At 49.4% G+C, this 22256-nt stretch overlaps 1 protein-coding gene across 2 annotated transcripts in view; it reads left to right on the top strand.

The window, feature by feature from the left end:
• Positions 1–22256, top strand: part of PTPN5 (protein tyrosine phosphatase non-receptor type 5) — a 159969-nt gene that overhangs the window by 24853 nt on the left and 112860 nt on the right. For both annotated transcript variants that reach the window (XM_054972784.1, XM_054972785.1), the window contains exon 2: positions 6259–6332. The gene's annotated coding sequence lies outside the window, so the exon portion shown is untranslated. The remainder of the gene's footprint in view (positions 1–6258; positions 6333–22256) is intronic.

Raw genomic sequence — 22256 nt, 5'->3', positions numbered from 1 at the left:
TACATCATATCAGCCTAAGCAAGTTGTGCTTCCTTTTCCTGGTTATTTGGCTATAACATTTGAAAGAATACAGATAATTGAACAAACTTTGTTGCATTACATTCTTGATTAAATTATCTTTCCATTGATATATAATTTTATGGTATTACTCCAAAAAAAAGTGGTGTTATGAGCCATCAAACCTCAAAAATGCACTTTTCCTAAAAGGTTTCCACAATTTTGGCCACTAGTATATATTAAAGAGCGCATCTGTAATATATGAAATTCACTGCCACATGAAGTGGCAACTGCTAGAGGGTGTTAGGGACTTTAAAAATGATTAGAGAAGTGTGTGGATGAAAGGTATATTCACACTTGTAACGGGGCTGCTTGTATTGATTGAAGCATTTTAAAGGGAAAATTAAGCAACTTTTTTTCTTTTAAAATGCTACCACAGCACAGGGAACACAACTTCGATTAGCAAAAGCAAAATGGGTTTGAAGGGCCAGAACTCTTTCCTCTCCCTGCACAACCCCAATCTAAATCACGGATGAGCAAGGTGAGACCAAGCATAGGCTTGAGACCATAAGAGTTAACTGGGGCAGTATACCACCTGAGCCCAGACCAGGACAACCCAGGCTAGCCTGATCTTAGATCTCAGAAGCTAAGTAGGTGATCCCTCCAGGGTTGTTTCACAGAGGCAGGCAATGGCAAACCATATCGCTTGCCTTAAAAACATTTATGTTAACATTTTCATGGTGCAAAAACAAGACTTGAAGAATGCAAAATGACTGACCATGGAAATGAAATAAACACCATGCACAGACTGGTTTTTTTTTAAAGGCAAATGTAATGCATCTGGAACTATCCACAAAAGAAAATTCAATGTCCCTCAACAAAGCCTAAATTTAAACAAGAAATAAAACCCCAATGAATTTTCAAGGGAACACTTGCACTTTCACTTGGTTCCCATATGAGAAATGAGTCATTACAAATCTACCAACACAGGTAAAGAGTAATGGAAGGTATACTAAAAATGCCACAAACATGCAATTATTGTGGCAAAATATAAAGAACAGAAGAACTCTGCCCAGCAGGAAAGCCTATTTGCTAGTGTACCAGAATTCAAGAAAGTGAATATAGAAAAAAGGGGGGGGGGAGAAGGGCACAACAGACTTGTGTATTTTTTAGCAAATTAAAAATAAATTTTTAAAAGCAGCTCCTCATTTGGGGCCATTTGCTGCATTTAGTAGGGTGAAAATCAGACTGCGCTGAAAGAACTGTCTCCCCTCACGTCCCTGGGACCGGCCATTACAGGAGGTTGCACAGTGTTTCACTACAGCTCCCAGAATCCTTATTGCCTACAAGTCCCATATTGCACAGGTGCAACTATATTGTTAACCCCTTTATTGCTCATGTGCTACTTTGTGCCACAAAGCTCCTGTCAATTCAGATCATACACAGAAAGAGATCTTTAAATTTTAACCCTCCCCTCCTCCATCTGGCTTTCAGGGACTGATTAAAAACAATACGTCGTTTTAAATTGTTAAGTCAATAAAGAGGTATCAGAATTAAAAGAGAATTACAGAGGATTTAACATAACTACTAGGTAGAGTTTGAAGGGACGATATGCAACAGAAGAGACATCATGAACACGCAGGGTGAGGGCTGGTTGAGAGGGAGGGGAGGAGAACACATGATCATGTGATCTTTCTGGAGAACTGTTGGAACGGAGTTCCAGCTTGTTCCAGCAGAAAAAAATCCCCGATTCAAACTATAGTATTCTCCATTACTATGTAAAGGATGACATAGTTGGACAGTGAAGAAAGCTGATAAGAAGAAAATTGGTTCATTTGAAATGTTGTGCTGGAGGAGAGTTTTATGGATACCATGGACGGCCCAAAAGACAAATAAGTGGGTTCTGAACCAAATCTAGCCTGAATTCTCCCTAAAAGCTAAAATGGCAAAACTGAGACTGTCATACTTTGTACACATTGTGAGGAGGCAAGACTCACTGGAAAAGACAACAATGCTACGAAAAATAGAAGACAGTAGGAAAAGAGGAAGACTCAAAACGAGATAGTTGGACTCAGTAAAGGAAGCCACATCCTCCAGTTTGCAAGATCTGAACAAGGATGTTAATGATAGGAGGTTTTGGTCTTTTTTTGTTCATATAGTTGCCATAAGTCAGAAGGTACTTGATGGCACATAATACACATATGCAAATGAATCTGATTAGCATACAGTACAATCCTAAGCACAGTTAAACCATTCTAAGTCAATTGAAGTTAGTGGATTTACTAGAATGTAACTCTGCATAGGATTGCACTGATAATAATTGAAGAACATCCATTACAGAGCAATATTGGATTATAGAGTGAATGATAAATAGGTCATAAATGTATAGAAAGATATCATTCACTTTCCACAGTATTTAGTAGCTAGGCTTGTATGAGAGAGAACTGATTCAGTTTACTTATAATGCATTTTTATATTGTAGTCAGTCACCTTTGCCATATTTTGTGGAGATCTGGATAAGACATAATTTAAATAAATACATTAATCCAGAGAGTATTGTGCACAATTGTTTCCAAACAGCACTGCTAACTTCATGTGACACTTACCTAAACTAGGACTAAGAGCAATTCTTTTCAAATTTGAGAAGCTTGAGGTATCATTTTTAGGGCAACTTCTAACGCTTGATTGAACTCAAGCTAGCTGTGGCCATTCCTAAAATGTTACAGAAAATGCAGTGTGGCTTGGCAAATCCCTTGATACAGCCTAATAGCAACAACAACAACATTTGATTTATATATCACTTTTCAGGACAACTTAACACCAACTCGGAGCAGTTTACAAAGTGTGTTATATTATCCCCACAACAATCATCCTAGTGGGTGGGGCTGAGAGAACTCTGGAAGAGCTGTGACTGACCCAAGGTCACCCAGCTGGCTTCAAGCGGAGGAGGGGGGAATCAAACTTGGTTCTCCAGTTTAGAGTCCCACTGCTCTTAACCACTACACCAAACTAGCTTGATCATGGCAGCCCTGCACATGACACGTTTCAACCCAGAGCTCATGTTTTGAGGAAAACTAAATGTGTGGCTTGGCCATTCCATGCTAACACTGCAGCCTTCTAGAACTTCTGTTATTATACTGATGTGTTCTTGGAAATCTCTTCCAGAGTATGGTTATATCTGTGGAGGTGGCTGGGTCACACATTAGCTATCTGAACAAATATGTTCTTAGGAACAGTTATGTCATAAGAATTCGGAAACCTCTGAGTCAGACAATTATATCTCAGACCGCAATGTATGTCACTTAAATTGCCATTAAATTGGCTTTAGTTGTGAAATAACCTATATGAATAAACTTCCTAGAATCTGGCCTAAATTTATGAATAGTAGAAATTAATTGCCAGTACTTTCTTCATTGTTTTTGCAGAGGATTGACTCATGCTATTTGATTAGTCTATTATATGTCTCTGTGATAGATTACTTAAAATCACAACAGTCTTGGTCAGAACTGGAGTCTATCTAGTCCAGCATTCTCTTTCCAACAGTGGCCATAGTACATTAATTGGTTTGCATAGTTAATTCGCCAACAGATTCTTTTAAGATTTAACAATTCTAATACTATGCACTTTCAGTAAACTTCTAAATGCATTTAGTACTATCTACTCGCCCTAATTTCTGTGGGAGTTTTAAAAAAATCGTTAGAAGCTATTTATTTGTTATTAGCAGGGTAAAGAGAAATTATTCTATACTTCCTAGTAAAATTATTTTGGTACATAAAATGTTTTTGGTATATCCAGATACAGTATTAGTAAAATACCTATTGATTTCCTTAATTCAAAATCAAACATACCCAGTTATTTTGAACTAAGCTTCTGTCTTTAATTGTATGAGTCACTTTTGGAAGTGTGACTTATTTGTCACCTCCTGAGTCACATATGTGCTTTAGAAATGTTTACTCTTTCTATATGGAATACTAATGTGCCTTGTCCTATTTTTTGTACAACTTAAATGTTCTACTGTACACTTTAGTTTAGAAGAGTGTCCACATGTTCAGATTAACAAAAATCTAAAGTGAGCATTATGGGTCTTTGCAGGAGGTGCACTGGTCCTTTCTGCAATGTGATTGCTGCCTCCTGAATTGTATTCCTGGAAACTATTTATTATTTTTCAGAAAACAGTTAATTGTTTGACCAAAACATAGTTAAGGATGGAAATATTGCTCAGAAATAACTATCAGATTGCATATGTGACAGGCAGCACAATCCTGAGGGCTGCTGAAGTGGAGGTGGCCAGCCACCAATGCAACATTATCACTGCTGGCCTGATCCTTAAAGGAACCCTCATAGGCCAGTGCCTAGGCAAACAGCTTAGCTGTGGTGGCTGCATAGGCTGCGACTGTGCCAGCATCCTCAGCAACTGTCACAGGGGTGTGATGACATGGTAGACAGGAAGAAACCGACCAATCACAGCCATGGAAACCTGTTCCCAAGGACATGGGATCAGAGAGACAGAACCATGCACCACCTGCTTGTGGGGGCTGCCCTGGACCATAAGGGCATGCGCATGTTGGCCAGCTGGCCCAAAGGAGTTGCTCCACCACTTCATGGCAAACATTTCTCTCTGAGCAGTGAGGCCCAGGTCAAACATCCACTCTGCCCCATGCATCAGAAGACACAGTGGCGAGTGATGCTGTCCCTGGTCGTGGCAAGGTCCGTATTGCCATGCTCCATCACCAGCTCATACAGAAACACCTTAACCGCCTTGTCCAGTTGAGTTGGTGGTGGGCATCGCCATTCACAGGTCCCAGCATGGCCGTGCCAACACTACTGGGGAATGTGAGATTAGGAACAGGCACTGTAGAAACCACTAGACTGTAGAATGCAACCCCACCAGCCACACAGAGCAGCAGCAGAGTACCTCCAGGGGATGCCTCCCCCAGCGATGGCGGTAGGCAGTGAGGCCACATCTGTAGGAGGTGCTGGTTGTGGGCCCTGGGGTGCAGAGGATCCTTCACACAAACACTCCCTCTAACTAGTTCCTCTTCCCCCCAGCTACTGGACAGCCCATACTATGATGGTGGCTAGGCTTGACAGGTGCCCACTTGTGGCGAGCAATCTCCTGGTTATTGGTGCCTCTGCCGGCCGATCGTCATTTGATGATCAGCAGGCTGGGAAAATGGGTGTGTGTATTGTCCCTGTGTAATGGCATCACTTCCTGCATGAACTGGAAGTGACAGTGTCACACAGGGCCAATTCTTTAACAATTGGCCCAAATGTTTTTGGCCTCTAGCTGGGAAGGAGGGAGGGCTGTAGGAAGGGGGACCTTGCCAAAGTGGATGGGGTGTTAAACTTATCTCACATCCATGCCATGACCATTGGACTGGGGCTCTGTAGTTGAGTGGCATGCTACTGCTGTGGCTGTTCTGGATTGGTGTGCCTGCAGAAGAGAACTGGTCTGTGCCCTTGTGGCACAGGGGCACCCTTCATGGGGGAGATAAGTCCACGTAGGTCTGTTAATCCTTTGTGACTACTTCCTCCACTTATGTGCCCTGGTGTTGAATTGTGCTCCTGCATTGTCTGAATATGTGTGAGCTGTCACTGGTGCAACATACTAAGTCCTGTAGTTGTGGAGATGACTGATGTAGCCCTGTTTTGCGCAAGTTGGCACCTGTCTTCCTGTTCATGAATTGGGGTTTATGTTGCTCACAGGATTCTGCCATTGGCTGTGCTATTGGGAGGGATTAGTTGGGTGCCAATGAGTGCTGAGACAATCCTTTTTCATCATTTGGTTCCTGGGACACTTGGGGCATGGCAGCTGTGAAGAGGTTGGATTTTCCAGACTCCATTCATTCTTCTATGAGCACAAGTTTTGCTCGTGTGGTTCTATGGGGTGTTCCCAGGACTGGAGCGACTTAGGGAGCTGACTAACCTCTACCATGCCCCTGGGTCTGACCCCTTCCCAGCCAGCACAGGAGGGTTGCACCAGTCCCATGCCAATACTTGACAGCTGTATGTCTATGCTGGGGTACTGTATGGTGTATTCTCAAGGTATGCCAGAGTAGCAGTTAGTCAGTTCCGCCCACCACCAGGATTGCACTGACTTAATTAAGTGATGCTTGGGAATGCATTCTTTTCATTCATGAATCTGTCTTCTAGTCCCATGCCCTATTCTCATTTACTGTGACAGGTTTTTTCTAACTTTTGAAACATTTCTAATTCATATTCACTAAAGAGTACTTTTGTCTTTTTTCTTTTGTGCTTTAGGAGAAGGTGATAGTTACTGATGATTCGGCTTGGGAAGTCCTGGAACAGTGATAGATAGAATGACTGAATGCTTGGTAAGTATACAGTAACCAGGGCCTTTTTTGAGGGGGAACGCTTCAGAATGGCATTCCGGCAGCTTTAGAATCTGCCCACGTGATTCCTTCCTCCTTTGGCCCCATGGGCTCTGCAGAGGAGGTTGAACTGCTTTGAGTTCATTCTGCTTTCTTGAGTGAATGAGAGAGAGAGAGAGAGAGAGAGAGAGAGAGAGAGAGAGAGAGAGAGCAGACACTGCTCGGGCCTAGCACAGGCTCTGCAGAGGAGGCTCTGCAGCTTTGAGTTCATTCTGCTTTCTTTTCATTCCTCAGTGAGTGAGTGAGAGAGAGAGAGAGAGAGAGAGAGAGAGAGAGAGTTGGGGCTCAGTGCGGGCTCTGCAGAGGAGGCTTAGCTGCTTTGAGTTCATTCTGCTTTCTTTTCATTCCTCTGTGAGAGAGAGCAAGCTGGGGCCCAGCATGGGCTCTGCAGAGGAGGCTTAGCTGCTTTGTGTTCATTCTGCTTTCTTTTCATTCTTCTGTGAGTGAGTGAGTGCGAGAGAGAGAGAGCAAGCTGGGGCCTGGCATGGGCTCTGCAGACGAGGGTTAAGCTGCTTTGAGTTCATTCTGCCTTCATTCAGGGGTTTCTGTGTATGTGTGTGCTGCTTTGAGTTCATTCTGTTTTACTTTCATTGGAGGAGTGGGTAGGTGGGGCTTTGTGTGTATGTGTGCTGCTTTGAGTTCATTCTGCTTTCTTTTCATTCCTCTGAGTGAGTGAGAGAGAGAGAGAGAGAGAGAGAGAGCAAGCTGGGGCCTGGCACAGGCTCTGCAGAGGAGGGTTAAGTTGCTTTGAGTTCATTCTGCTTTCATTCAGGGGTTTCTGTGTATGTGTGTGCTGCTTTGAATTCATTCTGCTTTCTTTTCATTCCTCTATGAGAGACAGAGAGAGAGAGAGAGTGCAAGCAGAGCTGCTGGGGCTAGCTCTCCAGAGGAGGTTAAGATGCTTTGAGTTCATTCTACTTTCATTTCATTCAGGGGTTTCTGTGTACGTGTGTGCTGCTTTGAGTTCATTCTGTTTTATTTTCATTGGGGAGTGGGTGGGTAGGGTTGTGTGTGTATGTGTGCTGCTTTGAGTTCATTCTGCTGTCATGGCCCAGTCTGGGCTCAGTGAGAGCGAGGACTCCTGCTCAGGAGGAGAGGGGCTTTGTGTAGCCAGCCAGGACTCCTCAGGAGAAGAGGGGCTCCATGTAGCCAGCCCTGACTCAGTAGAGGCTGGTAATCAGGAGCCACAGCTGCTGGCTAATCGGAGCCTACAGCCGGCAGCTGAAGCAGAGCCATCAGTACTCTCCAGCCCTAGCACCACAGGGGAAGCTCAGTCAGGGACTGCCAGCACCACAGGGGAAGCCCAGCCAGGGGCTTGCACCCCCCCCCCAGGTTCTCCCATGCGTAAAGAACGCCGCAGACATAGTCTGAGGCTGGAACTGCAGGAGAGACTGTGCAGTGCTCGTCTCCTGAGACTCACTTCTGGCATTAGCTCGTACTCTGACCACTGCTTTGACTTGGCTTTTGGCTCCTGAAACTCCCCCTGGACTTGGTGTTGAGGTTTGGACTTGAACGACCCTGCTTGAGCTGGCCCAGCCCGTGACATCTGCTTTCTTTTCAGGGGGTGGAGCTGTGTGTGTGCTGCTTCGATTTCATTCTGTTTTATTTTAATTCAGGGTGGGTGGGTGGGGATGTGTGTGTGTATGCTGCTTTGAGTTCTCTGCTTTCTTTTCATGGCAGTGTGGGGGCTGTGTGTGTGAGTGTGCTGCTTTGAGTTCATTCTGTTTTCTTTTTATGTGGGGGTGGGAGCTGTGTGTGTATGCTGCTTTGAGTTCATTCTGCTTCCTTTTCATGGGGCTGTGGGGGCTGTGCAGGGCCGGATCGACGAGGGGGCGGGGGGGGTAGTCTGCACCTGGCGCCGCCAAAGAGGGGGTGCCGGGCGCAGTTGCCAGCCCCAGGAGAATGCTGCCAGCCCCAGGAGCGCGCCTGGGGAAAGGTGAACGGCATGGGCGGCCTCCCAGCCACTTGCGCTGCCTTTTTCCTTTCCCCAGGACAAGGGGCAGCCGGCTTGCCGCCCACCCCTTGTCCTGGGGAAAGGCAAAAGGCAGCGCGAGTGGCTGGGAGGCCACCCGCGCCGTTCGCCTTTCCCCAGGACAAGGGGCGCGTGGCAAGCTGGCCGCCCCTTGTCCTGGGGAAAGGCAAAAGGCAGCGCAAGTGGCTGGGAGGCTGCCCGCGCTGTTCGCCTTTTCCCAGGACAAGGGGCGTGTGGCAAGCCGGCCGCCCCTTGTCTTGCGGGGCAGTTGAATGGCGCGGGCAGCCTCCAAGCCACTTGTGCTGCTGCCAGCTCCACAGCGCGCCAGGACAGCCGGTTTGCTGCGGGGGTGGGGGGGCGCCCCAGTGTGATGACGTCACAGGAGTGATGTCATCACGCAGCACCAGGAGCGCATGCATGCTATGTGCGCGCGTAGAGCCTGACTACAGTTGCCCTGGGTGCTGGCAACCGTAGATCCGGCCCTGGGGCTGTGGGTGGGGCTATGCATGCATGCGTGTGTGTGTGGGCATGTGTGTGTGTGTTGCTTTCATTCTTTTGTTGACTGAAGTTGACATTGTTATGGTTCCCACAGCTTTTATTTATTTATTTATTTATTTATTTTATTTATTCAATTTATATACCGCCCATCCCAGGGGCTCTGGGCGGTGAACAGTTAAAATTGATAAAAACAAAAACTAAAATCAATATACAAATAATAAAACAAATTAACAAGGTGCAGTGGTGGGGAGAACCTTCCCCACCCCAAAGGTGGGAGGCCGACATGGCACCGCCCCCTTCAATCACCAAACGCCTGGCGGAACAGCTCTGTCTTACAGGTCCGGCAGAATGATAATATGTCCCGCTGGGCCCGGGTTTCCATTGACAGAGCGTTCCACCAGGCTGGGGCCAGGACTGAAAAAGCCCTGGCCCTGGTTGAAGCGAGGCGGGCTTCCTTAGGGCCCGGGACCACAAGTAAATATTTATTCGCTGATCGGAGCGATCTCCGGGGAACGTACAGGGAGAGGCGGTCCCGAAGATATGCCGGTCCCAACCCACTCAGGGCTTTAAAGGTAAGAACCAACACTTTGAACCTGATTCGGAATTCAACTGGAAGCCAGTGCAGCTGGCGCAGGACAGGTGTGATGTGTGACTGGTAAGGTATACCAGTCAGGACCCGTGCCGCCGCATTCTGGACCAGTTGTAGTTTCCGGATCAGGCCCAGGGGTAGCCCAGCGTAGAGTGAGTTACAGTAATCTAGCCTGGAGGTGACCGTTGCATGGATCACTGTAGCCAGGTCCTGGGGCGTCAGGTAGGGGGCAAGTTGCCTGATCTGACGAAGATGGAAAAATGCAGACTTGGCAACCGCCGTGACCTGGGCCTCCATCGATAGGGAGGCATCTAGGAACACACCCAGACTCTTTACCACTGGCAAAGTTGCCAGTGGTGTCCCATCCAGGGCAGGGAGCTGGATCCCAACATCTGGCAGCCCCCGTCCCAGCTGCAGGACCTCCGTCTTCACTGGGTTCAATTTCAGCCTGCTCTGTTTCAACCATGTCGTCACAGCCTCCAAAGCTCTGGCCAGATTGTCTGGGGCCGTGTCTGTCTGGCCGTTTTGAATGCAGATTGGTTCTGTGTTAGTTAAAATATTAGTTATGATTATTTGTATTAGTTAAAATATCAGTTATGGTTATTCTAGTTTTATGCTAGGAATGGATAGCTGTGTCTAAATCACAGAAGGCTTTCGTCAATATATTCATCAGCATATAGGTGTTCTTATGTCTTAATAGCTGTAATTCAAATGGTTCTCCCCACCCTCAGCTGATTAACATCACTGAAATCGCAGTGGACATATGGGTGTTAAAGAAGTTTTTATGAATATTGTTTGTCTGGGACTTCGGAATATTTATGAGGATTTCAAAATGTCACAACAGCTTAGCCATTGGCAAGGTAGAGTTGGCAGGCAACAAAAAAAAACCATTTTAAACTAAGTATAAATCTAATGCAGCTAAAGTTGAGTATCTAATTTTGAATTGCTCCAGTAAGGCAAAACGCTCCCTGAAAATTTGAAAATTCAATATTCATTAGATTAGGAATTTCAGACTGTGTGGAATTTTGAGAAAGAATTTTGGAATTTTTGTTTCTACACTGGCAGAGGGAAGCTGTTAGAATTTAGATTTGTGAGATGGGTTTTGGATTTTTAGAGGCCCCCTCCTTGCATATTTTAAAATATGATTCCAAAGAAATGAAATGTTTGGGAAAGGGAATGGAAGATTTCACTTTTTGTAGAGGATACAGAAAAGAAAAAAAACCCTTTCTCATCATAATGTAATTTTCCAAGCTTACTAACATTTATCTTGTCATAATGCAGTGTGCTGGGTTCCGGGAAGCGGCATCACTTCCAGGAGTGATGGCTCTTCCAGGAGTGACATCACTTCTGGAAGTGATGTCATCACACATTTCTGGGAGTGTGTGTGCGCTTTGCACGTGCACTTGTGATAATGGAGAGTTCTCCCTCTGAGGCGGAGGACATCTTGGGTGATTCCCACCGTCCAATTGGGAAGGCAGGAAGTTGATAAACCTTCTTCCTCTTCCTCTGGTAGGTGGGATCACCCTCAGCTTCTCCAGTTCTTTTCCTGCCTCAGGGGAGAGCAGTAGCCATTAGGCTAGCTAGGCTATCCTTGCTATATATTTTTTCTCTGATTTCTTTCTTATTTTACCTACCTCTTCCTATTATCCTTCCTCCTATTGCTTTACCTTTAATTCAGCCCTTTCTTGTGTCTTTTGCTCCTGTTCCCTTCTGTGTCTTATCCCTCCTGTCCCCTTTCTAATCGGGGAATAAGAAGAAGAGGCAAACCAGGAGCCAGGATGATGTCAAGGGAGTCATCCGACTCCGAAGACTCCTTTTTGGACAAGGCAGAGGGCTGCCTTCCCAGGGCCCTTCTGCCGACGGCGGGAAAAAGCCCTGCCGGTGCCGATGTGCCGCACAGTCACGATCGGCTCCCTGGTGAAGAAGCTGCAGGGACTGGGCAGCCTCCCCAGAAACGCCCTCGTCTGCCTTCCAAGAAGCCAGAGAGGGCAGGATCCCAAAAGAAGAGCCGAGAAGGTGGCAAGAAGAAGGGAGGCCCGGATTCGGCGGCAAACGCGGCCAGCCGCGGTTTCCCGCCGAAAATGGATGACGTGGTTCCCAACCTCCCAGTGGGAGATCTTGGGCCAGAAACGAGCTCCAGCGGACAGGGCCACAACGCAGCTGTTCCGGGAGCACAAGTAAGTGACCCACTGGGTGGCGTGTCTCCCCAGATCCTGGCAGCCATCAGGAAGTCCCTTAGGGAAGAACTCCGGGCTCTGAGCCAGGTGCACCTTCCTGACCCCTCCTCTCCCAGCACCTCCTCTGCACATCAGGGACCCTCGGGCTCCTCCTCCCAGAGTAGACCCTGGCCCACCAAGGCAGCCAGAAAACAAGCCCGAAGCATTACCAGGGAGCCCTCCGGCTGGTTAAGTGAGGAGCAGTCCATCAGTGAGGTTTCTGAGGAGGGAGAATTCCTCTCTGAGGAAGAACAGGAGGCTGACTCCAGTATTCCGCAGCAATCTAATAGACTTTTCCTGATGGAAGACTATCAATATCTACTGGCCAAGACTCTAACTGCCTTAGACTTAAAAGACCCAGTAGAGGGGGAGGAGGAGGAGGATGATCCAAAACCATCAGGCCACAAATCCAGGCCCAAGAGAAATAAGAGTTTTTTCCTAGGTCTGATGCCAGGGCCAAAGTGTTTCCATTCCCGGAGTACTTTGAGCGCCAGCTGAGGGCAGAATGGTCTGCACCGGCAGCTACAAAGCAGGTGCCCAATTACCTTAAAAAGCTATATGTGTTGCCTAATTTTGTGGACGAGTTCTTACAGGTCCCTGCTATCGACGCACCAGTGGCCTCATTACAATCTCAAGGGCTCCTATCTGAGGATGGTCAAGGCAACATCAGAGACGGCCTGGATAAGAAAGGGGAAGCCGTCCTGAAGAGAGCTCACAAGGCCATGGCTACCTCCATCAAAGCCTCTGCCATCGCGTCCATGGTGTCCAGAGCCTCGGTAGTGTGGATACGGAGGCTGTTGCAGTTGCTCCCAGATAACAACAGAAGACACATGGAGGGAGCCAACCGAATTCTGAAGGTGTGCACCTTCGTTTCAGATGCCACACTGGACGCACTATCTCTGTCTTCCAGGGCCATGGCGTCGTCAGTAGCAGCTAGAAGGCTCCTGTGGCTTAGAGCCTGGCCCGCTGACCTGCAAGCAAAGCTGATACTGGCTTCGTATCCCTTCCAAGGGGGAAAACTGTTTGGAGACCAGCTGGAAAAAATTCTGATTGAAACAAGGGACAAGAAGAAGGCCCTACCGAAGGCCCTGAAGCAATCCTCAAGGAGAACCTACAATTATCATCCCTTCCGATCCCAGCATACGCTTCCTAGGAACAGACCAGACCAAAGACGTTCCTGGAATACGACCAGAAACCAACCTAGAAGGTCCAACCCTCACCCTAGATTCAACAGGGCTCAGGGCGTGCGAGGCACCAGGTCAGAACCGGAGGACAAGGGTCACAAACCCTGACTATCTTCGGACCCAGTGGGGGGAAGACTGCTCTTTTTTCGCCAGGCTTGGATGGACTCCAAAGCGGACGCATGGTCCTTGGAGGTTGTCTCCAATGGCTACTCCATAGCGTTCGCCTGCATTCCACGGGAGCGTTACATCATCTCCCCACTGAGAAGGAACCAACACAGAAGGGCCATAACCCTGCAAGCAGTTCGCCACCTGTTAGAAATAAGGGCAATCGAACCGGTACCACCAGCCGAGAAGGGACACGGAGTGTATTCCATCTTTTTCACGGTCCCCAAGAGGAACGGGGACTGGCGTGCCATTCTCGATCTCAAATACGTAAACAAGCACATCAAACTGAGACGCTTCAGAATGGAGACACTCCGCTCCATTGCAGAGGCCCTGCGGAAGGGAGAGTTCTTGACGTCTATCGACCTAACCGAGGCTTACCTTCATGTCCCGATTACCCCAGCTCACCGGAAGTTCCTCAGGTTCGCCGTCCACACAGACCACTTTCAATTCAGAGCACTTCCCTTCGGGTTGGCTACCGCACCCAGGGTGTTTATCAAGCTTCTAGTGGTGCCCATTGTCCAACTAAGGGAGAGGGGCATACACGTACACCCGTACTTAGACGACATCCTAATAAGATCCTCCTCCAAGGTTTCATCAGAAAAGGAGACAGCCTACACGATAGACTTCCTGGAGTCTCACGGTTTTCTCGTAAACCGAGACAAGTGCTCACTAACTCCAACCCAGAGACTGGAACATCTAGGGTTACTAATAGACACCAAAGAGGGGGCCTTCTTCCTCCCGGAATACAAGAGAGTCAAGACCAGAAAACTGGCCTTACAAACGATCCAACAATGATCCTCACCACTGATGGAACGGTCAAAGCTCAGTGGACTCCTAACGGCCAACGCGGAGGCTATCTACTGGGGCAAATTCCACGCCAAACCCCTCCTAGCCTTCTTACGCCCATACCAGTGGCAAACAGCTCAAAGGTCAACCGCCAAGGTTCAGATCCCTCAACGAGTGAAGGAAAGTCTCAGATGGTGGACGGTCGACGACAACCTACGCCAGGGCAGGAGCTTCCTATCGCCCCAACTCACTCAGATCTTCACAGACGCCAGCCTGAGGGGCTGGGGAGCAACGCTGAGGGATGTTCCGGCTCAGGGGACCTGGTCAGAAAAAGAGAGCATACTCCCAATCAATGTCTTGGAGATGCGGGCGGTCTACCTGGCACTACTCCGTTTCAGGGACATGCTGGCTTGGGACCATGTTCTGGTCCGGACAGACAATGTAGCGGCCAAGACATATATCAACAAGCAAGGGGGGACCAAATCATCCCGTTTGCAGAAGGAAGCAGTCAAGATCATGTCTTGGGCAGAAAACAATCTTGCCTCCATTCAGGCGGAACATATCAGGGGTGTCCAGAACACACACGTGGACTGGCTGAGCAGGGAATCACTTCACCCGGGAGAGTGGTCGCTCAAGAGGGAAGCCTTCCAGCTACTGACAGAGCGCTTCGGCAGTCCGGAGGTGGATCTCTTCGCGTCTCACCAGAACAGACAGGTACCGAGGTTCTACTCCAGATATTTCCACCCGCTGGCGGAAGACACGGACGCACTTACGGCTCCATGGCCAGAGGCCCTCTTGTACGCCTTTCCTCCTTTGCCTGTGATTGCCAAGCTACTTCGGAGAATAGGGGAACTCGGAGCCACGGTGATAGTGGTCACCCCTTGGTGGCCCAGGAGGCCGTGGTTCTCTACTCTTCAACGTTTGTCGGTTGCTCCTCCTCTTCACCTGCCGAATCACCCGGACCTGCTCCAGCAGGGCCCGATTTGGCATCCACGCCCAGAGTGGTGGGCACTGACCGGGTGGAAATTGAGCGGAGCCACCTTCAACGCCAGGGTTTTACTCCCGATGTCATCGACACCCTTCTAGCATCCCGCAAAAAATCCACCGTGTGGATCTATAACAGCACTTGGAAAGCCTTTCATAGGTGGTGCAGACGCAAGAAAGAGAGCCCCTTGGACATGTCCGTACGTACCCTGCTGGGATTTCTGCAAGCAGGCCTGGACAGGGGACTTGAGTCCAGCGACCCTTAAGAGACAGATTGCAGCGATTGGATCGGTTTGGACGGACAGGAACGGCGTGACCGTCACGTCTCACGTGCTAATTAAGAGGTTTCTCAGAGGAGCCACATTGCTAAAACCACCGACGATTCATCGTTTCCCCACGTGGAGACTAAACGTGGTCCTGACAGCCTTGTCTAAACCTCCATTTGAACCACTATGGTACATTCCTTTCCGGTGGTTGAAGATCAAAACCATCTTCCTGTTGGCACTCACTTCAGCATGCAGGATCTCTGAGCTGGGCGCCCTGTCGACACGACCAGAACTCTGCGTATTTCACAAGGATAAGGTGGTATTACGAACAGACCCAACCTTTCTGCCGAAAGCATATTCCAACTTCTATCGCTCCTAGGAAATCTACCTACCGTCGTTCTGCCCGGAACCTCGGCATCCTAGGGAGAGAGATTGGCATAACCTGGATGTGAGGAGAGCTCTCAAGACGTATCTCTGCAGGACAGAGGAGTTCAGGAAAACGGACTCTTTGTTCATCAACATCTCACAGCCAAAGAAGGGACTCCGTATGTCACCGTCAGCTATTGCGTATAGCATTAAGTCCTGCATCATAGAAGCCTACAAAGCCCTCAGGATGGACGTCCTATCGGGTATTACGGCACATTCAACAAGGAGTGCGGCCACCAACGCGGCCTTGAGAGGAAATGCGTCGGTGGAAGACATCTGCAGAGCAGCTACATGGTCTTCGGTGTCAACATTCATCAAACATTACCGGCTACACACAAGCACATTGGCTGATGCGGCCTTCAGGTGCAGGGTGTTACAACATGTCGTTGGAGACGAAGATACAACCCCACCCAGATCATGAGGCACAGCTTTGGGAGCACCCAAGATGTCCTCCGCCTCAGAGGGAGAACGGCCCCTTGGATACTCACCATGAAGGGTCCTTCTCCTCTGAGGACAGGAGGACATCTTGCCCTCCCTGATCTTCGTCTTACTCCTCCATGTGTGTGTGATCGTCTGGCGCCCCCCTTAAGACGGGGTCCAGTTAGCCAGTCACATAGCTGACATTTTTTGCAGTTATGTTGTTTATATGTTATTGCTGTTCTTCGCGTGCCTATTTGTTATTTCCTTGCTGTTGAAGTTTTTTTTCTCTAACACATGGGTTTTCTGAGAGCATAGTTTAGGTACTGCTGAGGGGATTCACCCGAACTGGAGAAGCTGAGGGTGATCCCACCTACCAGAGGAAGAGGAAGAAGGTTTATCAACTTCCTGCCTCCCCGATTGGACGGTGGGAATCACCCAAGATGTCCTCCTGTCCTCAGAGGAGAAGGACCCTTCACGGTGAGTATCCAAGGGGCCGTTCCATCACCTCTTTTCCCAGAAAAAAGCCCTGAGAGTAACTGCCAACAGTTTGTAGAAACAGAGCAAGACATTGGATTGGATCCAGTGGAAAACCTTACAGAGGGAGTTGGTGGAGCAGATCTTTCCCTTTGCTCAGCAAACAGCTGCTTGTCCCCAAAATCTGAAAATCAGGGAACCCTTGTGAGCAAAATGCTGCAGATTGGGTTGTTTAAACCAACTTTTCTTCTGGTAGAAAAGAGAGTAAAAGGCTAGGCTGGGAATCATGAAAAAGGCTAGGCTTGGAATCATGGGACCTGCATGGGCAAAAGCCAGGTGGAATGGGGGACTGTGGTAAAGAGGGAAGTTGGGTGAAATGGAGGGGAATCCAACCCTTTATTATTTTCAGAGAGGAGCCTTAATTCTGCTGTGGTATAAAATCTGGAGAAAATCCAGCAGATATTCAAGGCTTCTACCGGTTGGTTCAAGTGAAATCCTATATATTGAGTGTAATATATTTGTATTATGATCACTTTGTTCATCACACATACCAGTTTCTGCACAAGATTCATGCAATTTTTTTACACTGAAGTGAATGCTGTTCAAGATTTTTAAAGATTTTAAACAGCCTTAGTGAGCTTCCATAGACGAGACTCTCTCTGTGTTCCTGAAAGGCATTCTCACAGCCCAGCTACCATACTATTTCTAGTAGTATAACAGTTAAATTGTAATGAAGGGCGAAGAGATTACTGTCTGACTTTTGCGTAAAGTAAAAGTAAAAATAAAATAATTGATCATCTTTCTTATCATACAATACAGCAGGGGCATGGTGCCAATAAATTACGCACATTGGATGACTAATAAGGCTCCCACACGATCCGTGTAGGCGGGGAATGTGCTATGCTGCCACACAGGGCACCATAGGTTCTTACTAAATGTTTTTATTCCTTTAATATTTTGCCTTTAAAAAATAGGATTTAAATTATCTTAAAAGGAGATTGGTGCATGTTCATGCTCCCAAACAGTGTTGTTGATGATATCTATAGCCTTAGTTTGTCAAGATAAATATCACTGAAATAAGTGGGCTAATCTTTCACATCCACATATTCTAGTTTAAATCAGGTTGGAGAGTGCTCTGTTCATTGCTCCTTAAGATAATAACTGAGTTATCTCTATGTTATTTTTCTTTCATTGTTAAAATATGTGCGGTAGGTTTTGGGGGGAAATTGCTATATTGTAGAATACAATTGCCTCTGCCCTAATATATTAATGCTAATAATAATCAAAGTATTTGAATATTGTCGAAGGCTTTCACGGCCATTATTTGAATATTTTTATGAGCACAGCGGGAACATCCATAGAAAGCTACTTTTGATAGAATCTGATAGAAAACTAGAGAGTAGTATAGAGAGGGGCTATGTCCTCCTGTGATTTCGACGCTATGGCCCCTTTGATACAACCCAAGACTGAATTAGCCTTTTTTGCCACCGCATCACACTGACTGCTCATATTTAGTTTACAGTCCACTCTTACCCCAAGATCCCTTTCACATATACTACTGCCCAGAAGTGTATCCCCCATCCAGTATTTGTGCTTCCCATTTTTGTGGCCCAGATGTAATACTGTGCACTTGTCTTTGTTGACTTGCATCCTTTGTTGAATTGCATTCCTTTGTTGAATTGCATTCCGTCTCATCCTCCCCCCCCCAGTCCTCCAAAAGAAACATCACTTTTCCTCTGCTCCTTTTCAGTTTGTGAGGTGACAGGCATGAGATAGGGGGGAATGCTTGGCATGCGTGCATCCTCCCAGCCCTCCTGCTCAGTTGCTCCACAGCATGCACCCACCCACCCCGGCACCCCCTTCAGTGCCTCTGCGCCCGAGGCAGTTGCCTTACTTGCCTCCATTGACGCGCCGCGCCTGCTCCCAAGGACATCTTGGTCTGCAACAGCAGGCTGCAGGTGCAAATAATTAAGGAGCCTGTTGATTCCATTCCAAGGGTGGCAAGCCAGAACTGGGCCTGTGAGAACTTACGAGTAGACATGGGCACGAACAGCATTACGAACAAAAAAAAATCCACGAACAGGCAGCTCAGCTGCTTGCAAACGGGCTGTTCAGGATGCGCCACTCCAGCCGAACAGGCGGTCGGCGCAAGCCTTGTTCATTGCGCTCGGCCGCCGTTTGGGAAGCTAGACACTCAGGTGCCTTCAATTAATTGCCTCGGCAAAGGGTGGGGGAGTGCCTGAACTCTGTCTGCACTCCCTCTGTCGCCCCAGACACCCCAATCAAAGCCCAACTTATCTTGATGGGCAGGTCTTCCTTCCAAGTGTGGAGTTGCAAATTGGTAACGTGGGAGCAGACAGCAGGGAGGAAGGGGTTGTTCTGTGGCCATGGGAACTCCAATCTCATCCCTGCAAACCTTGTTAGGCAGTTCTGACTGCCAACCACAGGCCTCCTGCATTTCTCCATGAGTCCTCAGCTTATAAAAGGGCACTGCGCTCCCAGTTCTGGTTTCACTTTCAGCAAGCAGTGGAGCGGGACAGAGCTCTTAATAGCGTTTGGGAGGAGAGAGTGAGAGAGTGCATTGGAACTGGGCTTTTTTCTGTGTGTGGTGGGCAGGATAGGGAGCTATCCCCTCTGGTTCCAGGGCTGCTGCCAGGCCCTGGGGCCAAGTTCAGTGAGCAACTTTGCTGATGGCTCACATTACTATCAGTGCCTGATATGGTCAGGTCTCTGGGAGTGTTGGGCTAGGGCTCTACCCCCTCCCTCTGGTTTCAGGGCTGCTGCCAGGCCCTGGGGCCAAGCTCAGTGGGCACCTCTGCTGAAGGCTCACATTATTATCAGTGCCTGATCTGATCAGGCTTCTGGGAGTGCTGCTGGGCTAGGGCTCTAGCCCCAGCCTCTGGTTCCAGGGCTGCTGCTAGGTCCTGGGGCCAAGCTCAGTGGGCATCTCGGCTGAGGGCTCACATTACTATCAGTGCCTGATCTGATCAGGCTTCTGGGAATGCTGCTGGGCTAGGGCTCTAGCCCCAGCCTTTGGTTGCAGGGCTGCTGCCAGGCCCCGGGGCCAAGCTCAGTGGGCACCTCGGCTGAGGGCTCACCCTGATAATCAGTGCCTGATCTGGTCAGGGCTTTGGGAGTGCTACTGGACTAGGGCTCTAGCCCTAGCCTCTGGTTTCAGGGCTGCTGCCAGGCCCTGGGGCCAAGCTCAGTGGGCACCTTGGCTGAGGGCTCACAGTTTTGTCCCCTTTTCTTTCCTCTTCCTTGTTTGCTGGCACAATGAGGCTTCGGGTGGGGGCAAATGGTGGTCATGGGAGGAAGTGCAAAGATTGTCCCGGTTGCCCCACAGGAAGCAGTACTGGGCAGGGCTCTGCGGCAGCAGAGACTCCCACTCCCCAAAAATCACCTGTGGGGGCTGTGGAGGAGGCCAAAGAGCTCTTTCCACTGGGGGAAGAGGAACTCTTTCAAATGTTTGAGGAGGAGGAGGCCGAGGGATCCATGGAGGAATGGTTTGGGTTCGATGAAACATCCATCCCGTCCCCATCCCAAACTCTTGGTGCTGTCCCTACCTGTAGCCCACCCCTCACCCCTCACTCCGCCTTCTGTTGCCTGCTCCGCAGTGCAGCCAGCAACACTTTGTCCTCCCTCCCCTGGAAGAGTTAGCAGGCCACGGTTCAAATCGGCTGCATGGAGGCCCTTCTGGGCCCTTCCAAATGATCCCCGTGTGGTGCTGTGTCTGTGATGGGCTGGTGCGCAGGGGCAATGATCCGAAGCACCTGTCATTGACAGTCCTGACCAGGCACCTGAAGACGCACCCCCTGAGCCTGTGGTCTCTGTCCTCGGCCAGCGAAGCATCCGGCGGGGAGAGACAGAGCTACCAGCTCTTCTGAGCAGGGATCAGTGGGATGGTCACCGGAATCCACCCCAAGCAAGAAGCAGCATCAATTCTTCCCACAAACTGTTCCAGAGGCAGGGGGAGGGGGGACCCCGAGCACCAACTCTTCAGGACCTGCCCACCTGCTGGAACTCCACCTACAACATGATATGTCGTCTGGTGGAGCAGAGGGGCCCGTTGCAGGACATCTTGTCATCCACAGACGTTCTGGGGAGGGGAGAGGAGCTGAGCCTCAGCTCCATGGAATGGAGAGTCCTTGGCCAGATGTCCCAGATGCTGAAACCCTTTAAGGAGGTCACTGAGCTCCTATGCTCCTACGAGGCCATCCTGAGTCAGGTCATCCCCTGATCCACAGGCTTGACCAGTTCCTGGCCAAGGAGCTCGAGCTCAAGAAAGAGCTGCTCCCCAGGGTCCGGGACTTTGTGAGGAGGATCCAGGTGTGCATGGCCGAGCGCTTGCATCCTCTGTGCCACGAGGCGCCATACCAAATGGCCTCCCTCTGTGACCCCTGTATCAAGGGCAGCATTGCCATGCGGGCGGGTCAGATGCTGCACTGGAAAAAGGAGCTCCACAAAGCTGTGCTCTGTTACCAGAACGAGAAGGAAACCAGGCAGGGGCAAGGGGCGGGCGGCAGAGAAGGAGGAGGAGGAGAGGAGGGGGGAGTTGGGAAGAGAGCCATGCCAAGAGAGAACCTCCCAAACGGCTCCATTTGATCTCTGGGCCTCGACGGTGGGCTGCGTGGTTGACCGCAGCACAGTGGGCGCATCGCTCACAGTGAAGGACTTGGCGGGAGCTATGGTGCGAGAGTACCTGGCGGAGCCCCCCCCCCACTAATCCCTTGGAGTATTGGGCGAGCAAATCTTCCATCTGGCCGGACCTGTCCATCGTGGCAACCAACATCCTGTCCTGCCCTCCTACCAGCGTGCAGAGCAAGTGGGTGTTCTCTCACCTGGGAGACTTCCTCCATCCCCACTGTGCGCGTCTGCACCTGGACCTGGTGGACATGTTGACCTTCGTGAAGGTATACCTCAACCTCTTAGGGCATCCCTCCTTGGACCTGGACGTATCGGCCCTCTGAGCTTCCCCAAGTCTACTGTGGCTCTTGGCCAAGGTGCTGTGCAGCGGGCTCCAGCACTCCTCGGTTCTCGGGGCTGCCTCCATGGCTGGCAACCTCTGGACCTCCTCTTCCAGACAAATTCCCCGATGGCCCCTCTGTCTACCTCTCCTTTTCTTGATGGCAACTCTACAACCCTTCCCCACAACCTGTCCAGCCCATCATGTCCTCTAGCTGACAATTCCCCGGACGGTCCCTCTTTCATCTTCTCCGTCTGTGGTTGCAACCACTCCAACCCCTCCCAACGATCTCTCCTCTCCTGCCCACCCCATCCTTTCTGCAAAGGCCAGATGGTGGGTGATGTCAGCTTCCGCCACTACCCTGCTCTGCTGCTGCTGCTGATTGTGGTAGGGCAACACAGCATGGGGGCCCCTATCTATGGGCTCTGGGCGTGGGGGGGGAATGGGTCCGTCCCACCCTTTCCGCAAAGGCAGAACGGTGGGTGATGCCGGTGGTAGCCAACACAACTTATTTGAAGTTCCTGTACTGACTGTGCTGGAAAGGTGTCTCAGACTGGTGTGGATTGCTCTATAACCAGCTCATGGGGTTGCTGGTCCTTCTTTCAACCTCTCCCTGTCTGGAACCAATATGAACCTTCCCTAACCTCTCCTGTCCTGCACGTCCAGCCCTTTCCGTCAAGGCAGGAAGGTGGGTGCTGCCTGGTGCTGCTGGTTTTGGCCACAAGGCGCAGCTCAGAAGCAGTTGCTATCCCTTCTGATCAGGGGGAACGGGTCCAACGCCGCAACTCCCGTCCTTTCCATGAAGATAGGAAGGTAGGTTATGCTGTCAGCCTGAACTACCTTGTCTCTGATTGGAGCAGATTCTGTGGAACTGCAGTCCTCTGTTGGGAAAACCCTTCCCCTTCCCTCTCTCAAACTCTC

The sequence above is a fragment of the Eublepharis macularius genome, chromosome 2 (assembly GCF_028583425.1).
Source record: "Eublepharis macularius isolate TG4126 chromosome 2, MPM_Emac_v1.0, whole genome shotgun sequence".
NCBI classification, from domain to species: domain Eukaryota; kingdom Metazoa; phylum Chordata; class Lepidosauria; order Squamata; family Eublepharidae; genus Eublepharis; species Eublepharis macularius.
Note: the sequence above shows the minus strand (reverse complement) of the source record. Positions and strands in the feature narration are given on the sequence as shown.